General features: G+C 35.8%; 1 long non-coding RNA gene across 3 annotated transcripts in view; it reads left to right on the top strand.

The window, feature by feature from the left end:
• The window catches only part of LOC108308355, a 73,430-nt gene that overhangs the window by 11,491 nt on the left and 38,605 nt on the right, over positions 1-23,334 (top strand). For 2 of the 3 annotated variants that reach the window (XR_005201182.1, XR_005201183.1), the window contains exons 3-4: positions 6,733-6,842; positions 12,700-12,906. This is a non-coding gene — a long non-coding RNA (uncharacterized LOC108308355). The remainder of the gene's footprint in view (positions 1-6,732; positions 6,843-12,699; positions 12,907-23,334) is intronic. The other variant, XR_001826889.2, reaches the window with a different exon arrangement.

The raw sequence follows: 23,334 nt of genomic DNA, 5'->3' as shown, positions 1-23,334 counted from the left end.
ACCATAAAAACTCTGGAAGAAAACATAGGCAATACCATTCAGGACATAGGCGTGGGCAAGGACTTCATGACCAGTACACCAAAAACAATGGCAACAAAAGCCAAAATAGACAAATGGGATCTAATTAAACTTAAGAGCTTCTGCACAGCAAAAGAAACTATCAATAGAGTGAACTGGCAATCAACAGAATGGGACAAAATTTGTGCAATCTACCCATCTGACAAAGGGCTAATATCCAGAATCTACAGAGAACTTAAACAATTTTATAAGAAAAAAACAACCCTATGAAAAAGCAGGCAAAGTATATGAACATACACTTTTCAAAAGAAGACATATATGAGGCCAACAAACATATGAAAAAATGCTCATCATCATTGGTCATTAGAGAATGCAAATCAAAACCACATTGAGATACCACCTCATGCCAGTTAGAATGGTGATCATTAAAAAATCTGGAGACAACAGATGCTGGAGAGGATGTGGAGAAATAGGAATGCTTTTACACTGTTGGTGGAAGTGTGAATTAATTCAACTATTGTGGAAGACAATGTGGTGATTCCTTAAGGATCTAGAAATAGAAATACCATTTGACCCAGCAATCCCATTACTGAGTATATACCCAAAGGGTTATAAATGATTCTGTTATGAAGACACATGCACACGTATGTTTCATGCAGCACTGTTCACAATAGCAAAGACTTAGAACCAACCCAAATGTCCATCAGTGATAGACTGGATAAAGCAAATGTGACACATATATACCATGGAATACTATGCAGCCATAAAAAAGGATGAGTTCAGGTCCTTTGCAGGGATATGGATGAATCTGGAAACCATTATTCTCAGCAAATTGTCACAAGAACAGAAAACCAAATACTGCGTGTTCCCTCATAAGTGGGTGTTGAACAATGAGAACACATGGGCGTAGGGAGGGGAACATCACACACCAGGGCCTGGGGGGTGAGGGGCTAGGGGAGGAATAGCAGGGGTGAGGCGTTTGGGGAGGGATAGCATTAGGAGAAATTCCCAATGTAGATGACGGGGCATTGGATGCAGCAAACCACCATCATGGCATGTGTATACCTATGTAACAAACCTGCATAATCTACACATGTACCCCAGAACTTAAAGTATAATAAATAAATTTTAACTAAAGGAAAAAAAATAGTCTTGTCTTTTTCAGTCTTGATTTTATAATTTGTGACAATGAGAGCAATGGTTAGTCAAAGACTAATTATTCAATAGTTAGTTAAGGACTAATTATTTCCTGCTACTAAGGCAAGAATCTTCTAAATACTGGACCAAATGCTCTGGAAATAGGGAAGATTTCCAGTCTGATTGGTGGAAACAGGCACTATGCCTGATCTGGTGTTTTCGCATAGTTCTTTCCCTGGCGTTTTATCTGATTCTGTGCTGGTATATCAGAATTCTATAGACTGGGTAATTTATAAATAATAGAAATTTATTTCACAGTTCTGGAGGCTGGGAAGTACAAGGTCAAGGTGCCAACAGGTTTGGTGTTGGTAATGGCCTGGTGTTCACTTCCAAGGTGGCTCTTGAAGGTGACATCTTTTGAAGTGGAGGAACACTGTTCCTCACATAGCAGAAGAGTGGAAGGGCCAAGCAAGGGAGAACCCACTCCTGGATGGCTTTTATAAAGGGATTAAACCCACCCATGCAGATGGAGCCTTTGTGACCTAATCACCTCTTAAAGGCTCTACCTTCCAATACCGTTACATTGGCAATTAAATTTTAACATGCATTTTGGAGGGGACAGACATTCAAACTATAGAAGCTGGCTCGTGTAGTTTTCTCACTTGCATGTGCTGATCACCTTCTGCTAGTCTCCATGATTATTATTCTATGCTGCTCACTCCTTTCTGATACCTCATCATACAAATTCTGGTTTCCTTGTTCTTCTTGCAGTCTGAGCGTCGCCTCCTCATGTAGGAGTTCTCTAGGATTTATCCGATCCCTTCCTCGCCACATACTGTGGCCTGAGGACTCTCAAGGTAGTCAACTGGGGTAATCACAGGTCTTGCCTCATTTTTTTTTTTCTCATCTCTTAGAGATCATTGTCCTTGGTTGCCTGATATCCAGTAGTGTCTTGAGAACTATTGTCATTCTATTTGTTTATTTTGGGTTGTTTTAGAAGGCAGCATACATGCAGTCCCTGTTACTTACTTAGTTTTGGTCAAAAGGGCAAGTCCCAGCATAGATTTCAACTATTACTCCATTTCATAGGTGAGGAAACGGAGGCACCAAGAGATTAAGTGTGTTTTCTAAGCTTTCATAGCTTGGTAGTAGTAGAGCTAGAATTCAAATACTAGCTCTTGAATACTTGAGCAGTATAACTTCAGAATCTACAATTTTAATTACTACTGTCTACTTTCTTATTACTTTGAAGTTTGCTGAGAACTGTGACAAACATTTCATTAAATTTTTTGTAGCTAACACGAACAGAATGTGAATGTCCAATGGTCCTTAACTCCACATACCCATAATATTTACATTTTCAAAAGAATATGCTTATTTATTTGGTATGGTTATTTATCTGTCATGTAGTATTAAAGGTATGATAGAAATATCATCTATTCTAACAATCAAAAATGAGAAATATTTATGAAGTATAGCAGAAGCTGTTTTTAATTATTAACTCTTTCAGTTTTACTCTACCTTGAAATTTTCTGGCTTGTTTTCCTAAGTTGTTCTAAATTTTTGCCAACTTCTCTTAATCCATTGCTCAGACTGTTACCAATGGCCTACAAGTTTCCCTTATTTAAACCTTTGTATCCATTCATCAAAAACTGGGAAATATGGTGATTATTTATAAGTAAATCACTTAAAAATGAAGAGCTATAAGTAATTTAATACCTTGCCTTTTTCCTTCTGGAAGCATTCAGAGGTCTTTCCATTAGCTTTTAGATTCCAATTTGTTCTTGTTAGAACTTTTGTTTGTCCTTGAGTGCCTAACTATTAGGCAGCCAGGAGAGATATGTGGGAAAGTACTTTTGTTTACTGCTGCATTACAGGTAACTAGAAACAGTGCCTGAGATGGTGGCTTAATATTGTTGAATGAATGAGTGAATGGATGGATGAATGAATCAAGCTGGTGGCCAGCTGGAGGAGCCTAAGGAAGACTAGACTAGACTGGGCAAACATACGCTGTAGTTAGCATATTCAGTATGACGTGAATACCCAGCACCCAGGCAATTGAGTCTTGACTATATTGTGCCTGGCTTTGGGATATGGGTATGTTCTACTTATATTTGAATACAGTTGAGTTTTGATTTCAGAATTTGTCATACTTAAAATAAGGAAATCATACCGACGCTAAGAAGATACTAGAAAATTGAGTTTATCCTTTCTTTTACTTATACTGTCTTCACTGGAAATTTTAAATAGGTGTTACAATGAAGAGGCAATTCTTAAGTGCACTAGTATTTTGAGCATTTTTAAAAAATGAAAACACATAAAAAGCATTAACTAGAACTGCCAGGCAAAATAGCTCTCCTGTTTAATAGTTTCCATCAGTCCTCAGTTTAATTACCACATTATTCTGCCAGCTTTCTCCAGAAATAATTGACTGAATGAAGTCACTGCATTTGATATTTACAAACACTAGACTTGTAAAGGGGGTATCTGTCAATTCCCCTTTGGCTTGGAAATGACTAAGGCTAACCTGGCAGTACACAACTGCTATTTTAGGCTCAGCATATTTTCATAGTCACTGACTTGGGGAAGGAAAGAGAGGCAGGTAAAACTTACAGCCTTTGTGCTCAGTTTTGTAATTTTGTAATTTTTGATGTGAAAAATGAGGAAGTAAAACCCTGATTTGCTCTAAGACACAACCTTTTGGTTGTTAGAATATCTTGTTAAATTATGAATAGTCTAGAAGGAATCTGCAAAGCTTTGGGTATGTATAGTGAAAGCTTAAACTGGTTTATCAATCATGATAAAAATGAATTACAAAGGTCAGTCTGTTAATGTTATTGAGTTAATGTTCTGGAATAAAATGTTTTTCATTTGTATTAAATAATGAGATATGATTTTGAAGCCTTAATGTCAACTGGATAGCAGATAAGATGAAGATTAGGCTGGAAATTACTTTATCGTGGGCAGCCAACAGGATATTTCAAAAGACAAGGTCAATATACGTGAAATTCTTAAAGAATTGAAGTAAAACCCCAGATTGCGCCACTATAGATTCAGGTTTAAAAATGTCAGTCCCTACTACATAGAAAAAAAAATGATTCGGAAGCTTCTGGTGGTCTTCAGAAAGAATTCCAACTATAGAAATATTTACAATGTGATGTTTTCATAGTGGGTATTTATAGTCTTAATATACTGAAGGGTAGGGAGATTGGAAGAAAGATTATTTTGGGCAAAGTGCTTATTTAAAAAAACAACGGAATAGTAGAAGTGATAAACACCTTAAGAGACATATAAGAAGTGAGATGGATCAGGCACGGTGGCTCATGCCTATAATCCCAGCACTTTGGGAGGCCAAGGCAGATGATCACCTGAGGTCAGGAGTTTGAGATCAGCCTGCAACACGGCAAAACCCTGTGTCTACTAAAAATACAAAAATTAGACAGGCATGGTAGTGCATGCCTGTAGTACCAGCTACTTGGGAAGCTGAGGCAGGAGAATTGCTTGAACCTGGGAGGTGGAGGTTGTAGTGAGCCGAGATCATGCCACTGCACTCCAGCCTAGGCGACTGAGTGAGATTCCTTTTCCAAAAAAAAAAGAAGTGAGATGGTTGAAGTTATCATAATTATGAAGAGTATAGAAACAATGGACTCAGAATTATTTCTTATTTGAATCTACATTTCAGCTACACAGATGAAATCTCTTAAAGATGAGCCCAGAGTAATTGAAAGTGTATTTTCATCCATAGTATCATAAATAATTTCAGTTCAGTCATCTCAATGACAACTTATACATTGGGTAAAAACTTATTTTCATTTTATATGGTAGCAGCTGGTTGTGCAGAACATGAAGGCTATAGTTTTGTGATGCCTCCTTAAGTAAAAGGTAAATGCAGCACTGTAAATACACCCTTAGTTCTTGGGACTTGAAAGCCCAATGAGAAGCCCGCAAGCTTGAGCTTTAGTAGCTTCAGATCAGTCTGCTTCTGGTTAACAAATTTAATTCCATTTATATAGAGTGGAAAGATTCACTGTAAGTAAAGAGTAACTAGAATATGAATGTGGTGGAAAGAGGAGTAGATTGGGATTTAAGACCTGGATTCTAGCCTAGACTGACTCATTCATTTTCATTGCTCATTTACTGAATATCAGCATTGTAAAAGGTATTATGGAAGAGGCTGTGAATACAAAGGTCCTGTGCTTACAGAATAAAGTACTCCATGCTTAATCTAGATTTAGGAAATAGTATACACTCTACTCTTCTTAGCGAGACACAGTAGGCTTTGGCATATTAACGGCTCTGAGGGGTTTTACTGTTAACAAAAACAAATACATCGTAAATGTACAAGGTTTAACTTCATTTATTCCAGTTTTTAGGTTCTTTTCTTTTTTAATTTGTATAATGCATACTGACATCACCTGGAAGACATTTTGGAAAATGCTGTTATAAGAAATTTTCTCATTCCACTTTCTTAACTATTATAGCTGTTCTTAGGTTTTCCTCTTTGGTCAAGTAGAAACCCTTGTCAGGTAAATGGAATCAATAGTCCCAGCAGTGTATTTTAGACAGACCTGTATACTTTGGACTCAGCTCGCAGTTCTTATTAAATGACACCACCCATCAAGCAGATACTGGCTGTGTGGGGTGTGATAGGTGCTTAACTGGGATGTAGGGACTGGCTTTTCACAGCCAAGGCTTGTTCTTCCTAATTGCTGAGAAAACTTTCCTTTAAGCATTCTGCAGTCGTTTTAAATGAGCTTTCTGCGTTAGTGGTGTTGCTTTCTGTGCTTGTTTATAGAGGTTACTACACTTGAGTGTGAATACCACCCAAGCAGCCTATGAAGGAGTTGGAGGCTCAAGCAAAAGTAAGATTCTACTCCTTCTTTAGAGTATTTCTGAATGTGGAGGCTGCCTGAAAGGAGGCCTCTTGCCAAGTATGGCTTAGAATTTAAACTTAATGCCCGTCACCACACCTTTTTTAGGGTAATTACCACTTAACCAAACATTTCTGAGTTCCTTATAAATTGGCCCCCTCAGTCATTTAACCATTTTAGTAGCTCTTCTCTGAACTCAGTCCAAGTTTTCCACAATTCTGGTAACAAGGGTCTCTGCGGGGAATGCAGTGTCCAGGTGCGGCAACCTTGCTAGGGCATTTGGTGGGGTTGGAAGGAACAAGAGAAGGATGACAATCATCTAATATGCCTTATGCTCTCATAAATGTATGGCAGCTTTCCAAGTAACAGAGTTGAGCTCACAGTAAATGAGTAGGCAAGTAGACTAGAAATGGCTCCTTCCTTCATTTAGGTAGAAGAAAAGCCAGTGGCCACTAGCCTGTAAGCAAGTAGTGATGATGTGTGTGAATTTGAAGAAATCCTTCACTTTTAGGATTAACATTATAGCCGGATATAACAGTAAGAAATCATTCTAAAGCAAAGGTTGAGAAGTTCTTAAACAGGGATATTCCATGGAAAGGCAATGGCCTAATCCAATGTTAGTTACTATTGTCTTTTTTTAAGTATTGGCACTGTTTTTGTGTAAATAAGGTCATGAAAGTTATGTCTATTATTTTTGTTTTCTCAGTATTTGATGGGCCTGAAAAGAAGTCTGATGAAACAGATGTTACTTGAAGCTGAGTGACTTTCTCAGGGTCAAGCAAATAAGTAAATGGAGGAGTCAGAATTATATCCCAGGTATGTATTGTTGCAAGCCCTGTACTTCTTACTTGACTGTAAACAAACAAAGCAAATAAAACAAAAATATTCCTGCTCTCACATCCTGTGTCTAACACTGGTTCAAAAAGTAAAATGTTAATTATTGGCAAGTCTTCTTTTTTTTTTTTTTTAATTTTGTTACTGTCTTATTATGTCCATATTTTTTTAAAAAATCTGGTTATTAGTTTACCTTTTTTTAAATAACTCTCTTTTATATCAAAAAACAAGATTCCAAAGACATCAGCATCTGGTACTCAGGTGAAAAGTACCATATGTCAGTTTGTTGGGGTTCTGGGTGATCCTAACAAGGATACTGGTAAAAGATAATAGATTTAAGCACAAAATCGATAATAAATTCTTGAAAAATGTAGGGTACTTTTATTTGTTGATATTTGGGACATTAAAACAAATGTTTAAAGATCTGATTCCAAAGCTAATTAAATATATGTATAACAGACCACCCTAAGAAATACGTTAATAAGTTACTTATGCATAGAGTTACATATCCTTGTGGCCACTAATGTTTGAACCATATTTAAAATGCATGAATATTGTTGTAAAACAAAACCAAGCAAGGAGAACCATACCAGAAGGAGTATAATAGTTAACAACAAACATGCATATGGTTGTAGCATTTTAAAGATACTTTTTGTAATGATGAGAGTTTAAGATCTCAATTGAAATGCAATTGTTTCTCACAATTAGAAAATTACTTGATACTAAGATTCTCAATTTACCATTACTGGCATGGGATCACATGGCTATTACTATTGGAATTGGGCTTTTGTTCTAAGCTACTTGCTCTATCATAGATTTCTCCCTGATCATCATGGGATGATTGTTTCCTTAACAATAATCTTACAATCAAGTGAGGCTTTTCAGGGAGTAGAATACTAATATTAACTCAGAATTCTTCTTTTCTTCTCTGGTCTAACAACTCTTTGTACCAGTCCTATCCCACTGTAGAGGTTGAATTCTGTAGATCCATATCTACTTTGAACACAGCTGGACTCTCAGGTAGTTTGGTCTTTGGGGGCTGATATACCTAAAATAACTTTGAATAGTTAAATCTGACCACGTGTGATATGGCAGTTGCCTTTTAATTTTAATGGAATATTTTAGAGCATTTTTATGGAAAAGCTCTTAAAGCTCTTTTTTTCACTACCTTAATGAAAGGGGAAAATGTGTTGCTGTAGCTGTTATTTTTTATAATAAATTTAAAGGAGTTCCTACAAATCTTAACAAATAAAATCAAATATTTAATGCTTTTGGCAGAATGCCTTTATAGAATTTCCAGAACAAAATAAAATGTTCTGTAGTTAAACTTGAATAAATTAGACTGAATTTCTAAGGGTACTTACATCATGTATCAATATTTTCAAGTTAATTTGATAAAAGGAATCATCAAACAGCATCGTGACAGTAGTTACTATTACGACTGAAAAGATTTATGCTCACATTTTAAACTAGAACAAAAAGCTAGATTCACAAATATGAATATTCCAGATAGAAACTCCATTGTTTTTTTTTTGAGACGGAGTATCGCTCTTGTTACCCAGGCTGGAGTGCAATGGCACGATCTCAGCTCACTACAACCTCCGCCTCCTGGGTTCAGGTAATTCTCCTGCCTCAACCTCCTGAGTAGCTGGGATTACAGGCACACGACACCACGCCCAGCTAATTTTTAGTATTTTTAGTAGAGACGGGGTTTCACCATGTTCACCAGGATGGTCTCCATCTCTTGACCTCGTGATCCACCCCCCTCTTGTTGTTTTTTAAAATACCACCTTTCTTTGATAAACGCAAATCAGGATAGCCTCTAATACTTGCTCTTGATGCATGCTACAATTATAAAAGTTATTGTGTGTATTCTAACTCTGAGACTTTGTGAAGGCTGGTTGTTTTAGACTAGAGGCAGTGACATGCTGATAATGTTTAATAAAGGGCTCTCCAGAAAGAAAACAAAAAACCTGATTGTTGATTTCCATAGTGTAAATATGAATAACGGAGTTAAGAAAAGATATATACAATCACCCCTTACCAGCTGATGCCAATGGCATCAACCAGCTCCAGGAGACTACGGAAGAGGAATGACTTTATATTTGTTAAACACGCAACATGGAAGCAATCAGTTATAAAGGCCCAAGTTTAACAGGGAAAAAAATGGTTTAACTAGGTAAGATGGACTTATACCATTACTCTGGGCATAGACCTCCTGGTAAAGTTTTGACAGGATTTAGTCACCTTATCTAATGGAGCATTTTGAACAAATGCCTAGTCATAAACTTAAGTAGCTGTAGAATTAGTGGCTTGACAAAATGAACATAAATAGAAAAAATTTAAGTGGTGACTTTTTATTTATGTTGCTTGTTATTCATAAAGAATTTTTACCATTACTTTGCTCTGAATGAGCTTTGAGTTGGATCCTTGAAAATTGTCATCGTTTTTATGATAGTTCTAGGAAAGATGTTTTCCAGGAAAAGTATTTTATTACTATAATTGTAGCTAATATTTATTTTGACAATTTCTGTTCTTATGTGTTATCTCATCGAATCTGCACAACTTTCTTACTATCTTTTCCATTTTTCAGATGAGAAAACTGAGGGACAAAGAATTTGAGTAACTTGTCCAAATTACCACATCTAGTAATTGGGTTAACCCAGACAGTCTGACTAAAGGGTTTGTGTTGTTAGTCAATACATTCTTATGCCTCAAATATATTTTTTGAAGAAAGCTAGTCATTACTACAGTTAGCCAATCATTTCAGATATTTTAATATTCTTTACAGTAATTGAAATTATGTAAGATTCTTTCAGCATATGTGGACAAGAGACATAGTGAACCTGTTACTTATATTCAGAGGGGCGGACAGTTTGTAAAGTGCACAAATTTTAAAGTTAGAACAGTTCTGGGTCAGATAATCTTTAGATTACATTAATAAAATGGAGATTAAATAGTAATGTAGCTAAACTGTATTCTTGCTTTTAGTTAATAGAAATCATCTGTCAAGAAACTATAAATTTGTACTCTTTATATTGCTGCCTAGGCCAGAAAGAATTTAAGGTTCCTTAAAAATACACATGCAGATATATATATGTACACATACACACACGTAAATATATATGTATATGTGTGCAACTATATTATATATATGAAAACAAAGAAACATAATTTAAGGGAAAATAAGACTAGGAAAAAGTATACATAGCAGAGAAGGCGGGTAGTACACAAACACTGTCTTTCCAGGTCTTACATACTTTCTAGAGCTGGATCATAATTTTTGCTCTGAATCTTTTCAGAACCAAAACAGAGGGGAGGAATGATATGAAGTGTCATGTTTTTTGTTTTGTTTTGTTTTGTTTTTTTAAAGTACTTAAGCATAGGAAAAGTTTATTTTGTAAGTGATAATAAAGGTTATATTGTGAAATTTAGTGAACAATATACTCAACATATTTAGAGTACAATGCATGTTTTGCCATTAAAAATATATATATAGCACTGATCGATTATTATAATTCTGTGGCCAAACAGAATGGTCAAATACTGCAGTCCAGGTATGTAAGTAGCAACAGCTTTGTCTGGCTACCTAACGCTAAAATGGATGGATAGATAGATAATTATGTGCTACAGTTCATGGCATATCCTTTTAGTCAGGGAATTAATTTCAACTTTTTAATTTGATGAGCTTTTGTTAAAGATTCCAAAAGAAAGATCTTTTTGATTCAAATTATGGAGCACCTAGAGTTAGCAAGGTATTAGCATGTAACATAAAAAGAAACACACTCAAATTAGATAATTGAGAAAAATTTAATGAAGGGACCATTTACAAAGGCATGAGCTATGTTAAAGGAAATTAACAAGGAATGATAGCAACTGCTAGGAGCCATGATCACCAAAGCCACAGGAATGAGGAAAGGAAGTGGTAACCAGAATCCAAGAACTTGATGGCTGTTGTCTGCTAAAGTTGTAGTTGTAGAAGATTCCTTGACAGGAGCTGTGGCCCTCTGTAGAGAAAGTCAGCCACTGTCATCCTGTTGCCTGAGGGAGGGAGCCGGAGGAATAAATACCCCATCCTTTTTCTCTTCCCAGCCACTCACTCCTGCTAGTGCCTCCCACTAGCCTAACCCAACAGGAAGAGCCTTGCAGGGCACAAAACAGAAAAAAAGAAAGATAGTGAATTTATCTGGAAGGGCAAATGGAGATTATCTAGCACAGTGTATATATTTCTTCATTAAAAAAATTTTATTTGGAGGAAATTTTTAAAAATAAACAGAAATACAGGAAACAAAACATGAACCTGTATTGCCAGCACACAGAATATAAACAACTATTAACATTTTTCCCCAATCCCAGCCCCTAGGAACCACTAATTTGATTACTGTTCCTGTAGTTTTGAATTCCCACCAGTAATATATGAGAGTTCCAGTTGCTCCACATCTTTGCCAGCACTTGGTATTATCATTAAAAAGAAATTGAGGCATTTAATATGTATATAGTGGTATCTCATTGTGATTTTAATTTGCACTCCCCTAATGGCATCTGATGTTGAACATCTTTTCATGTCCTTATTTGCCATCTGTATCATTTCTTTGGTGACTTGTCTATTCAAATATTTTTTCCCATTTTTATGCTGTTTAGTATGTCTTCTTGTTATTGAGTTTTGAGGGTTCATTTTTACTTCACAAAAAAGTAATGACCACCCTTCTTTGAACAAAGTTCAAAGCATGGGCAGGGGCAAGACACATGGCCTACCTACTTCAAGCATTATAACTTTGTAAGCAAAAGATGGAGCTTTAGCTATGGAGAAACCCTCCGAGGCCTGAGAGATCAATATACCCTAAACAATTTGTTTTCAGAGTGAAAACAGAATTAAATACAAAGAATTCTTTAAGGGTAGTATCTTAGTCTCTTCAGGCTACTGAAACAAAATACTATAGCTTGGGTGGCTTGAATAACAAGCTTTTATTCTCATAGTTCTGAAGGTTGAAAGACTAAGATCAGGGTGCTTGTGTGGTTGGCATCTTAACAAGGGCCCTCTTCCTGGTTTACAGATGGCTGTCTTCTAGTGTACTCACATGGCAGAGAGAAAGAGAGAGAATCTCCTGTCTTCTGTCTCTTCTTATAAGAGCACTAATCTCATGACCTATTACTCCCAAAGGCCCCCCTCTCCAAATCCTATCACACTGAGCACTAGGGTTACAACATATGAGTTTTGGCGGGGGTATGTGGGGTGGGCATGGACACATTCAGCCCATAGCAGGTGGCCTTACATTATCTTTTACCTGGCTTCTAGCCAGGCCCTAAAACAACTGTCATATTGCAAGTAAGACAATTAAGTCTCTCCTGGAAAAGCATGTCATCTACCCTTCTCCTTTTCTCTCCAAATACATACCACTTTCCTACTTCCATCTAAAATATTCTAATTTACATTTTATTGAAATTTGTACCAAGGCTTTTGTTAATGAACCATTTTCTGTTATATACGGGCTTTAAAAGGGACATGATATACAAAATACCAAAGCATAGGTCAAATTAATTTGTGCCTATGTATTGAACCAGGAAAAGTGTATATTTTTAAACAGAAGAAAAAAGAAGAGGAGTATGAGAGAGGATGAGTTAAGAAGAGAAAATAAACATTTCAAAATCTTATTTCAGTGGTACTAAAATCTCTCTTACTCTCAGAAACTTTAGAGCCAGCTTAGGTCTGGTTTTTTTGTTTTTTGTTATTTGTTTTTTTTTTTTTTTATTTTTTTTCTTTTTTTTTTGTTTTTTGTTTTTTTTTTTTTGATGTTTTTTTTTTTTTTTTTTTTTTTTTTTTTTTTTTTTTTTTTTGTAGCTTAAAGCAACTTTCCTGTCAACGATCTATCTAACCTCTGTCACTAGAAAGCTATGTGCTGGCAAACTGGCCTCTACAGTTCAAGGTTGGAGAACCCTAGCCAATGCCCCGAGGGTGGGACAGAACATAGGCGCCAAGCAGTGTCCTCAGGCTGCTAATTTGCTGGACACACAGAGTCCTGTTCTGCAACCTCCCCCTAGGTTGTGGGTGAGTGGAACCCATTAACATTTAAAAATATTTGCAGAAATCAGGGGGGAAAAGGTATTTCTGGAGGGCCAGTACTCAGTGCACTTTCATGCGTGCCAAAGTTTGCTGGCATGGCTCAGGCTTTGATAGAGAACATCTGGGCGACTGCTGCTGCAGCATGTAGATGGGGCGGAGGGCAGGGAACAAAGGGGGCTTGTGAGAGAATGCTCAAGTGGGGGAAATGCTCTCTGAGAAGGAGGCCTTACTTAATGTCTATTCCATGCTCAGCTGGGGGAGGGGAATGAGGAGAGGAATGGAAGGCTTTGCCCTCATCTGGCCTCGGTAATGAACACTGGAGACTGAGTGGCAGCATAGAAGTGGCTGGTTGGGCTGCAGAGACCCTTATTTCTACCACTAGACAGACAGGCATTTCAGGGTGAAGATGTCGCCAAGAGCAGTCACCACCACCAGTGGCATCCTAATGCTGCAGCTTCTCTTGGAGCCTCTTAGAAGCCAAGGGAACAGAAGACAGACTGGGGAGGATGGAGGATTCTGTTTCCATTGGAGACAAATTTGTCATTATTTCTCCTATTGCCAGTCCCATTCATATAAAAACAAGATGGCATATTTTGAATAGGTATAGTTCAAACACAAAAGTGCTTTTCAGACTGTTGGAAATTTTTCATTTATGAGTAGGATTTTGTATTGGATTCTGATTTATGTATGCTTTACCTTACCCAGTATCCATGTGTGTGTAAGAAAAATCCATCCTTAGACATTTATCAAATCATATCAATGCTGATGTATGATGGGAACCACTAGAGTTCTTTATAATGATGAATAAAGTAGTACCCCCTTTACTTGGATAATGGTTGTGGCTATAAACTAGCCTATGTGTTCTCATAAATATGATGTATATATTTCATTTGTAATATATTTCCTTATCTCTTCCCTTTCCTCCCAGTTCATTGCTTACCTTCTGACTGGGCTCTGAAAGACTAATTCCACATTTTTAATGCCACCAAGAGCTCTCTTCTCTGTAGACTCATCTAAGACAACAGACATTAACACTTGAAACTGATGTAAGATTGTGATAGCAGTGGAGTCAGTACCAACTGGCCCAAATATGCCTAGCTTGTGGAATGTTCAGACTCATATAATTCATTCAACAAATACTTATTTTATTTATTTTTTTATTTTTTTGAGATGGAGTTTCGCTCTTGTTACCCAGGCTGGAGTGCAATGGCGCCATCTCGGCTCACCGCAACCTCCGCCTCCTGGGTTCAAGCAATTCTCCTGCCTCAGCCTCCCGAGTAGCTGGGACTACAGGCGTGCGCCACCATGTCCAGCTAATTTTTGTGTTTTTAGTAGAGACGGGGTTTCACCATGTTGACCAGGATGGTCTCGATCTCTTGACCTCGTGATCCACCCGCCTCGGCCTCCCAAAGTGCTGGGATTATAGGTGTGAGCCACCGCGCCTGGCCAACAAATACTTAATAAGTGCCTACTGTGTCATGAGCTTCAGGGATATGAAATTCAGCCAGAGAGTCTCTACTTTTCAGTACCAGGAGGCCCAGATATTATACTTTATATTTCAAATAGTGGATTCTGGGTTGCTTGACTATCAGTAGGCAACCTTTTTGTCATTAAAGTTTCTTTATTGCTCTGATGCATTTTATTTTATAGTGACTCTGACTACTTCAGATTGTTCACAATATTTTTAAACTTATGTTACTAAGATTGCCTATTCTCCTGTTCAAAAACTGTTAGTAAAATGATAAGGTTACTTTGTGGCTTTGAATTTTAGGTGCTTTGGTATCCATGATACATACGTGTATATATAGTCATGCACCACATAACGACGTTTCAGTCAAGTACAGACTACATATATGATAGTGTGCTCATGAGATTATAATACCAGATTTTTTACAATCCTATGTTTAGACATACTTAGATATACAAATAATTACCATTGTGTTACAGTTGCCTACAGTATTCAATACAGTCACATATTGTATACTTTTATAGCCTAAAAGCAATAGGGTATATCATATAGCCTAAGTGTGTAGTAAGCTATACTACTATGTTTAAATCCTCCCTGTGATGTTCACAAAACAACAAAGCCATCTAATGACATATTTCTCAGAATGTATCCCCATTGCTAAGTAACTCCTGACTCTGTGTATGTGTGTGTATACATATACATATTTGTGTGTGATGTGTTCCAAAATTAATTTTATAGTTAATATTAGTCCTAAGTTTAGAATTTATTTCAACTCTTTATGTTAAGAATTACATTTTGCTGAATCATATGGTAATTTTATTTTTACTTTTTCATAATGGCTGTACTAAGTTACATTCCTGCCAACTGTGCATAACAGTTCTCCTTTCTCTGCATCCTCACCAATTTGTTATTTTTGTCTTTTTGATAATAGCCATTCCAACTGGCATAAGTCGGTATTTCCCAGTGGTTTTGATTTATATTTTCCTGATGATTAGTGATGCTGAACATTTTTTCCTATATATATTGGTCATTTATATGTCTTCCCATCCAGTAATCCCACTACTGGGTATATATCCAAAGGAAAATAATTCCAAATGTTAAAACAAGATCTGCCCCCCCATATTTATTGCAACACTATTCACAATAGGCAAAATATGAAATCAACCTATGTGTCCATCAATAGATAAATGGATAAAGAAAATGTGGTATATACAATGGAATCCTATTTAGCCATAAACATGAACAAAATGGTGTCATTTGCAGTAACATGAATGAGCTTGGAGGACATTATGTTAAGTGAAATAAGCCAGGCATAGAAAGATAAATACTTCACATTCTCACTTATATGTAGAGGCTAAAGAAATTGATCTCATAGAAGTATGGGGTAGAAGAGTCATTACTTAGAGCTGGAGAAGGGTAAGGGGTTGGGAATATTAGGGAAAGGTTGGTTAACATACAAAAACTAGATAGGAATAATATAGTTCATAGCACTATAGGGTGACATAACAATTTATTCTATATTTTCAAATAGTAGGAGAGAAGATTTTGGATGTTCCCACCACAAAGAATTGATACATGTTTGAGATGATGGATATGCTAATTACCTCAATTTGGTTATTATACATTGTATACATATGTTGAAGTATCACTATCACACTGTACCCCATAAATGTATAAAATTATCTGTCAATTAAAATAATTTTTAAAAGCAAAAAAGAATTACATTTTACCACCAGTACTTTCACATTGCCAATTATATTTTTAAATATATTAAGACATTTATTTACTTTTAAATTGTTCAAAGACTTTCCCTTTTCCTTTCCCTCCTTCCCCCAAGCAATAAGCCAGATCAATCTGAATGACAAATATATGGTCAGTTACTCTAAGAAAAGCAGTTTTTCAAGCTAAAATAATAGTTGAATATTTCTTCAGATTTTATCAAATATTCTCTCTATACAGTTTGTAATTAAAACAAACTATCAGCCTCCTTATTTCAGAACTAATAGACATCTGGTACTATATAGAAACAGAGCCTACAACTGAAACACCAAAATAATGATCTTGACCAATTTCTAGGCTGATAAAAACTATTATTTATTTTTTCCAGAAAAGAAATACACATTAAAACCAACGTTTACCTCCATCCTCAAACAACTATGTGTATGTTAGTAAGAAACGGTACCTGGGGTGACAAGCTCAATTTCTTTTTGAAGTTAACTTACATTTCTATGAGATTATTGTCTTTTGGACAAAGATCATTCCTAATATATATAAATATCAGTATTTTGAGTATTGTAGATACTTAAATGTTAACCAAAACTTGCATTCCTGAAATCAAAACATCATACAAAATGAGAAAATGGGGTGTTAGTCTTAGTTATGTCAGTAGGTATAGAAATTGACCTCAAAATCCTGAATATAGTCTCAAAATATTCTAGTCTCTATTCATTGAGAGCAAACCAATATATAGAATGCTTGTTTCTCCCATCTCAAAAGTGTTGGGTCCCTTTTACATTATGTGAAGACTTAAATGCCAGATATAATTCATTAGGTTCAAAAGAAAATCTAGAAGTTATTAAATCCAAGAATGATTCTCTGAATTCACTTTCCTGAAGCCAATAAGTCTGGACTAAAGCCTTGGAAGATTCTACTCCTATTACATTTTCTTCACCAAACTAACCATATAAGTCCATTCAAATTATTTCTCCATTTAAGAGTAGTTCTAGTGGTATAGATCCATATTATAATTTGTTCCTTCATCTGTATCCAATCTCTAATGACATCTAATATTTGATGTCTTTTTCCTTTCTTCATTTACTAGAAAAGCATATGGGAACTTGTCCTGGTTTGCAAGGCAATTGAAATGACAAAAACAGTAGTGATCAGTCTTACAAATGCAATGACTTATTTAAATTGCCCACAGTTACACAGTTGATTTTTAAAGAACTCTTCTAAGTTTGATGTAGGGACCTAGCCCCAGTGAATCATCTGTAGAGTTAAGTACACCTCACACAGTGTTTGCCCAGTCATAAGCTGTTCACTGGGCTAAAACATCTGCATACAGAAAAGGAGTTTAAAGTTGCCCAGCTGGACATGATGGGAAGACTGTCCCAGATGCTGCAGATGATCCAAAAGCTCTCTGTTTTCCATGACTGATTTTATAGTCTTATTTTAGCCTGCCTTTGGATTGGCTTAGCTGTCTTGTTGAGTCCTTTATCTGCAGAGCAGCTCTGCTCTGCAGTTTCAGCCAGCCAGTCCTAGCTTTGGCACATATACATTGAGGCTTTATCAATGGCAGTAAACACTGTCTTTATATCTCTTTTATGCAAGGTAATATGACATGTTTACTGGCTGAGCTGCATAAGCATTTCTCCTACAAAACTCTGCAAACAGACTCCACTGCTGTTTGAGATTCTGAACTGTTTATTTGCCACCCACTTGGCCTTAAGGTCATCCTTATTTAAACTATTTTATCAACCAGGACCCAAGATTAGCAAAACCCACAATTTTTGGCAAAACCCACAATTTTTGTCACAACACACTCAACAATAACCCGGAGGCTAACATTGATGCAATTCAGTTGTTTTATTTGAATCATTCTACATTCCCATTATATTAATAATATAAACACTGCAGTGGTTCTATTGATGTAAGCTCAAGTATCAGCTGATAATTTTGACAATATGAATTTGTACTTATAACCATAATCTATCATTAACAAAGACTTTCCTGAGTCCTTTAGAAATTTCATAGCAGATGAAATATCAAGACTTGCCATTATATAGTTGTTCAGAGCTGTGCAAATGATCTTGGACCAGTCATTTTGCCCAAAGAAAGTGATTTTTTCTTTTGTGTAAAATAATATTTTAATTTAAAAATCTAACATGGATGAAGAAACATATCCAAGAAATGAGATTGAAAACACCCCGAGCAGATGTCACAATAAAGCAAAGAAATAAAAATCTAATAGAAGGTGCTGAAGTCATATACTTATAACACAAGGCAACCATACTCTTAATATGATATGAAAAATACTCTGCTTTTATAGTAAAATTGGGCATATCAATACAAGTCTCAATTAGTGAAAGGTCATTTTAAAAATAGTAATATGTATAAGTTTACATAAAACTGACAATCCTCAGGGCAATATTTATTTTTCTATTTTAAAATGAATGTAGGGTTAGCGGCTCTGTAAAGCAGTGAATCCCCTTTCAGGAATCTTGTTTATCCAAACTAAAGTTATTGCTCCTAAGAGAACAGATAACAACAAAGGTCTAATATAGTCATTGCAATGAAGTCTTTTGGTGGAACCACTCAGGCTAGTATTCCAATGTTTACAATCTGATTTTTTTGGGCTCCATTTACCACAGAGGAGATTAAAGACCACAATTCATCTCCTTCCTGCAACATGCCTCATGGGGAGAATATGTTGTCCCTGGTGATGTTTAAATAGTTCTCCAGCTGGTATGTTTCTGTAGGTCCTTTTCAACCTTTTTATAACCTCTGCCCTTTTTTGATAAAGCAAAATCTCATATTTCTCTGGAAATTATTTTATGCCCTGTCTGCAAAAAGCGAAAACCAAATAGGTGAAGAGATGGGGAGTGATAATTGCTCTGTTTGTTTTCTGGGTTCCTTTACCAGTCAAGAAAATTATACTGAACCTTTTTCTTTCTGTAGCTTTTGGAAAATCCTTTATCATTTTTTTTTGTTTCTAAATATTTAAAAAAATTGAATGTTGAACATGTTTTATTCAAATTATATACATTCCCTTCTTAGGTTCTATTGCCTCCCTCTAGACATGCAGCTTGTCAGCAGTTTCTCAAATGTTTAGAATAAACTAAATTTTGGGAGCCCAAGATATGTTTTTAGCCCTTTCAAGAATAAAAATATGGATTTGGCTTATGTATATGTGAAAATTATAACCTAGTTTCTTATCTATTGAACAAATAGTTTTCAGATAAGATGGGCAACAACTGACTTCAGAAGACAATGAAGACTATTGTATCATTCTCTACTTATCCAGCCAAGTACACATGAAGGAATTCTTAAGGGGTATATTGAAACTCTTAGTTAGAAATACTCTGAAGACTACTGTACTTTCACCTTTATTGCTGAAAGAAAGACTCCGGGCAATAACAACTTGTTTGAGATGATTTGCACAGCAACTGTATGAATGGCAAGTCCTGATATCTCATTTGCTACCAAATTTCTGAATGCTTCAGGAAAGGTTATTAATGGCATATCACAATTATAAGTACCAATTCATATATTTAAAATTATCAGCTGATACTTGAACTTACATCAGTGGAACTACTTGAATGTTTATGTTGTGCAGTGTTACTTTTGTCTTCTTTAGCTGATAAACTTCTTCACTGTCAGATGATAATACAGTTTGATATCCTTTACCCATATTGTTCTTAAAAGCATCCTCAGTTATTATTTAAATCTGTTTTTTTTAATGCTAGTCCTAACTTCATTTACATGGTTACTAATAATCAATAATTTTACTTAGAAAAACAGAAGATGTGATTGGAGTTTCTGGACTTGTCATGCTCTCTCATTTATAATGATAGTACACTACTCTCTGTTTAGTACATATAACCTTTTGTAAAATCTTTTGGTCACATCTCCAGTCCCTTGGATTAGACATTTTTTCAATTCTTGTTGTGTGCCAGGCCCTGGGTTAAGCATTCACATTCGCATGCCACTTAATTCCCATAGCAGTCCACTGAGGTAGTCAGTGTTACCCCACTTTCCAGGTTCAGAAAGTTGAGTGACTTGTCCAAGATCACTCAATTAGTGAGTGATGGAGCCAGAATTCAAACTCAAATCTGTCTGACTCCAAAGCCTCTGGTCTGCAATGAGACTCCATATAGCCTTCAGCAGTAACATTGGACCTTTTATCTTACAGGATCCTGAGGATCCTCATTGAACTACTGAGCCAATCAATTTACTTCACCTATTTTGTCTGACTTTTGATAAAGAAATAGTTCACATCCCTTGAACAATACACAGGTCACATGTTGATGCTCACATTGGTCTTGTCTCCTCTTACCACCCTGATGTGGAGACTATTACTAAGCAAATCCCTGTACTTCGCTCGGACCAAGCTATTTGGGATGTCTTCTTCGATTCCGCAGAAGCAGTTTCTCTCCTCTTGAAATTCTGTGAGCAAAATAAGAATAAGATTTCCCTAAACTTAAAATATTCAGGAAGCTGCTAATAGACATTAAAATCTTGCTATCTGTTTTGAGTAAACAGAGTTTACCCGTGACCGTAATTAACACATCAAAATTCTTGGGTGAGAACAACCTAGAGCACTGCTGTCATAAGATATGGGGATGATGATCATGTCTCTGGGAGCATTTTTCCACCTTTGCAAATTGAAAAATGTCAGTTGACAAAAATGTAAGACCCCAAGATAGTCTCGATCATGGCAGTAGAGGTGCTATATATTAAAATGCACTCTGGAATTTCTTCAGTGAGGGAAACCAAATTTGAAAATCAATCTGGTTTCTCTCAGGTATCTTATCTCCTTTGCTCTAGTACCATTTTATCTGGTAGAATTTGGTTCTGGAAACTTCTGATGATGGAATTAACTAATGTTGCTATGCTCTAGAGCTGAGAGGTAAAATCAAGTTTGTTAATTTGGACCAGTTTCTTTCCTGATAGTACTAGCAAAAAGTTGGTTGAGTTTCACAAAATATTAATATATTGAGATTCAGCCAATTTCAAAATTGGAAGGAAGGTGTCATTCTTATGTGCTGAATCATGAATGTTCTCTGAGAAGATGCAACAGAATAGACATTAGCATAAAACATTTGATGTCCCGATTTACTGGAAAGACATTTAACAAGATACAGAGACAAATAGAAACAAAAGGCCAACATTTTATGAATTTGAATAACTTGTATGTTCTTCCATTTAAAACTAGGTAGGAAATGAAATAATGTCAGTTTGTATCAACAGAGTAGATTATATTTTTAGAAAGTTCAGATGCGTAAACTGAATTATTACTTAATTGAGGTATTTAATGAATGAGTTGGTTCATATAGACTAATGGTATTTTTAAGTAGATGTCCATTATATTGAATAATTACCTAATTGTCTGAATGGTCCTGTATTTTAAATTTTATTTAGTTTGCTAATATAGGAAAGATTAGTTTCAGTAGAAGTTTTCTCTACTGAAATAGAGAAATAAGGAAAAGAAGCTGCATAATAATTATAAATTATTTGTTGGGTTCCAACATCTGGACATGTAATAATTTTTTTCCCACTCTGCTCTGTATCACTGAATTCTTACTAGATATGATAACCAGGTCTAAGATTATGTTGCAGATGGGTATTATTTTTCCCCAAAGAGTACATTTATTGTTTTGAGAATTCAATATAGCCTTCTTGGAAGTAGTTCTGCTGGATGGTTTCCCTGTTGTACACAATTGGGTTATTTTGAATTCGTAAAAATGGAAGATATTAAGGTATTTCAGTTCATTTCACTGATATTTATGTAATGTCTGTGCTAGAACCTGGTAAAGATACAAAGTTAATACCTAAACTCTAAGAAGATACCATCTGGTAAAAATATTTTATTTTTGAATAGTACTATTTCTCTTTTATAATGAATGCTACATACCACATCTTCATTTTATTCTAAACATGAAACAGAGTAGATGAGAAAACTGGGCATAGAGAGATGATAGTCTTTTTAATGTATGATAGCTCATTGTTGTAAGAACCAGGGCTAGATCCAGTCATCTAATTGCTAAACCAGAGAACACAAGAAGTCTGAAAGGTGGGCTCTAGTTCTGGGTGACCTGTTAGTAGCTGTGCAACCTTGAATTAATCACTACCTCTGGTGCCTCAGTTTTCCCAGCTGTATTATAATATTAGATGATTTCTAATATTCATTATGGTTCTAATGTTCCAAGACTGTGTTCCCTAAGAGAGGAAGTGTGACAGCCTGAAAGAGAGACCATGCTGTTAAGACGTAGCCTTCTCAACTTTCTTATCCTGGGCTAATCCCCTTCTGCTTCTTTCTATGAATCTAGAAATAATGAAGTTTTTTTTAAAAGCATCTGCTTTATCTTCTTTCCTGACGTCACTTAATTATGTGGCTCTGTGCTTTTGGCATCTTCTTTAATGGTTCACTGCTGTGGTTCCCATTTTTAGTGTTCCCATTTTTAGGGTCTCTTTTTCAAAACTATATTTGGCCTCTTTGAAGATGTTAGAGTTCTATGTATTAGAAAACTCTTTGGACTCTCCTCAGTAGCAGCAACACTTGCTCTCTTAGGTCTCATTGTAAAGATTTAATGCCACTTCCACATCATCTTCCATGACATCATTAAGACTATCCAGTTGTACAAATCATGGAGTGTTGGGAATTTGAGGCCTATCAAGTTCAAGACTAAGGAAATCATGTCCTTTCTCAAATTAGACTTCTTTCCACACACTGTTCATATCACTTCCCACCATTGTTTTTCAATATTTTTCTTAACCTGGTGGTAGGGGATTGCATCAAAATCCCTGACACAGTCCACCCTTAGCCTCAGTATCCTTGGTGAGGTATAAAAATGGGTGTTATATCCAGTGTATCCTGGATACACATTCACTTTTTGCTTCATCAGCTGCTCTATCATTTTGTATTGCATGGAAGAACTTAAAATGTAATGTTTTCTTCTCAGGCATGTTGTATTTGAATACCACATTCAAATACTATATTCAAATACATATAGTATTTGAATACTATACTACAGCAAATTTGATTTATTTTTAGCCTGTTAGTATTGTATGGTTATCTGTGTGATGAATAAGCCGGAGTTTTAATTTTAAATTCTCTGTTGAGTTTCTGCTAAGCAAGAGAGTAAAGTGGTACATGACTGCCTTAAAGCCAGACACTTTTCTTTTTTTTTTTTTTTTTTTTTTTTTTTTTTTTTTTTTTTTTTTTT

This window comes from Cebus imitator, unplaced genomic scaffold, assembly GCF_001604975.1.
Source record: "Cebus imitator isolate Cc_AM_T3 unplaced genomic scaffold, Cebus_imitator-1.0 Scaffold84, whole genome shotgun sequence".
NCBI lineage: Eukaryota > Metazoa > Chordata > Mammalia > Primates > Cebidae > Cebus > Cebus imitator.
This window is presented reverse-complemented; position numbering and strand designations above follow the sequence as displayed.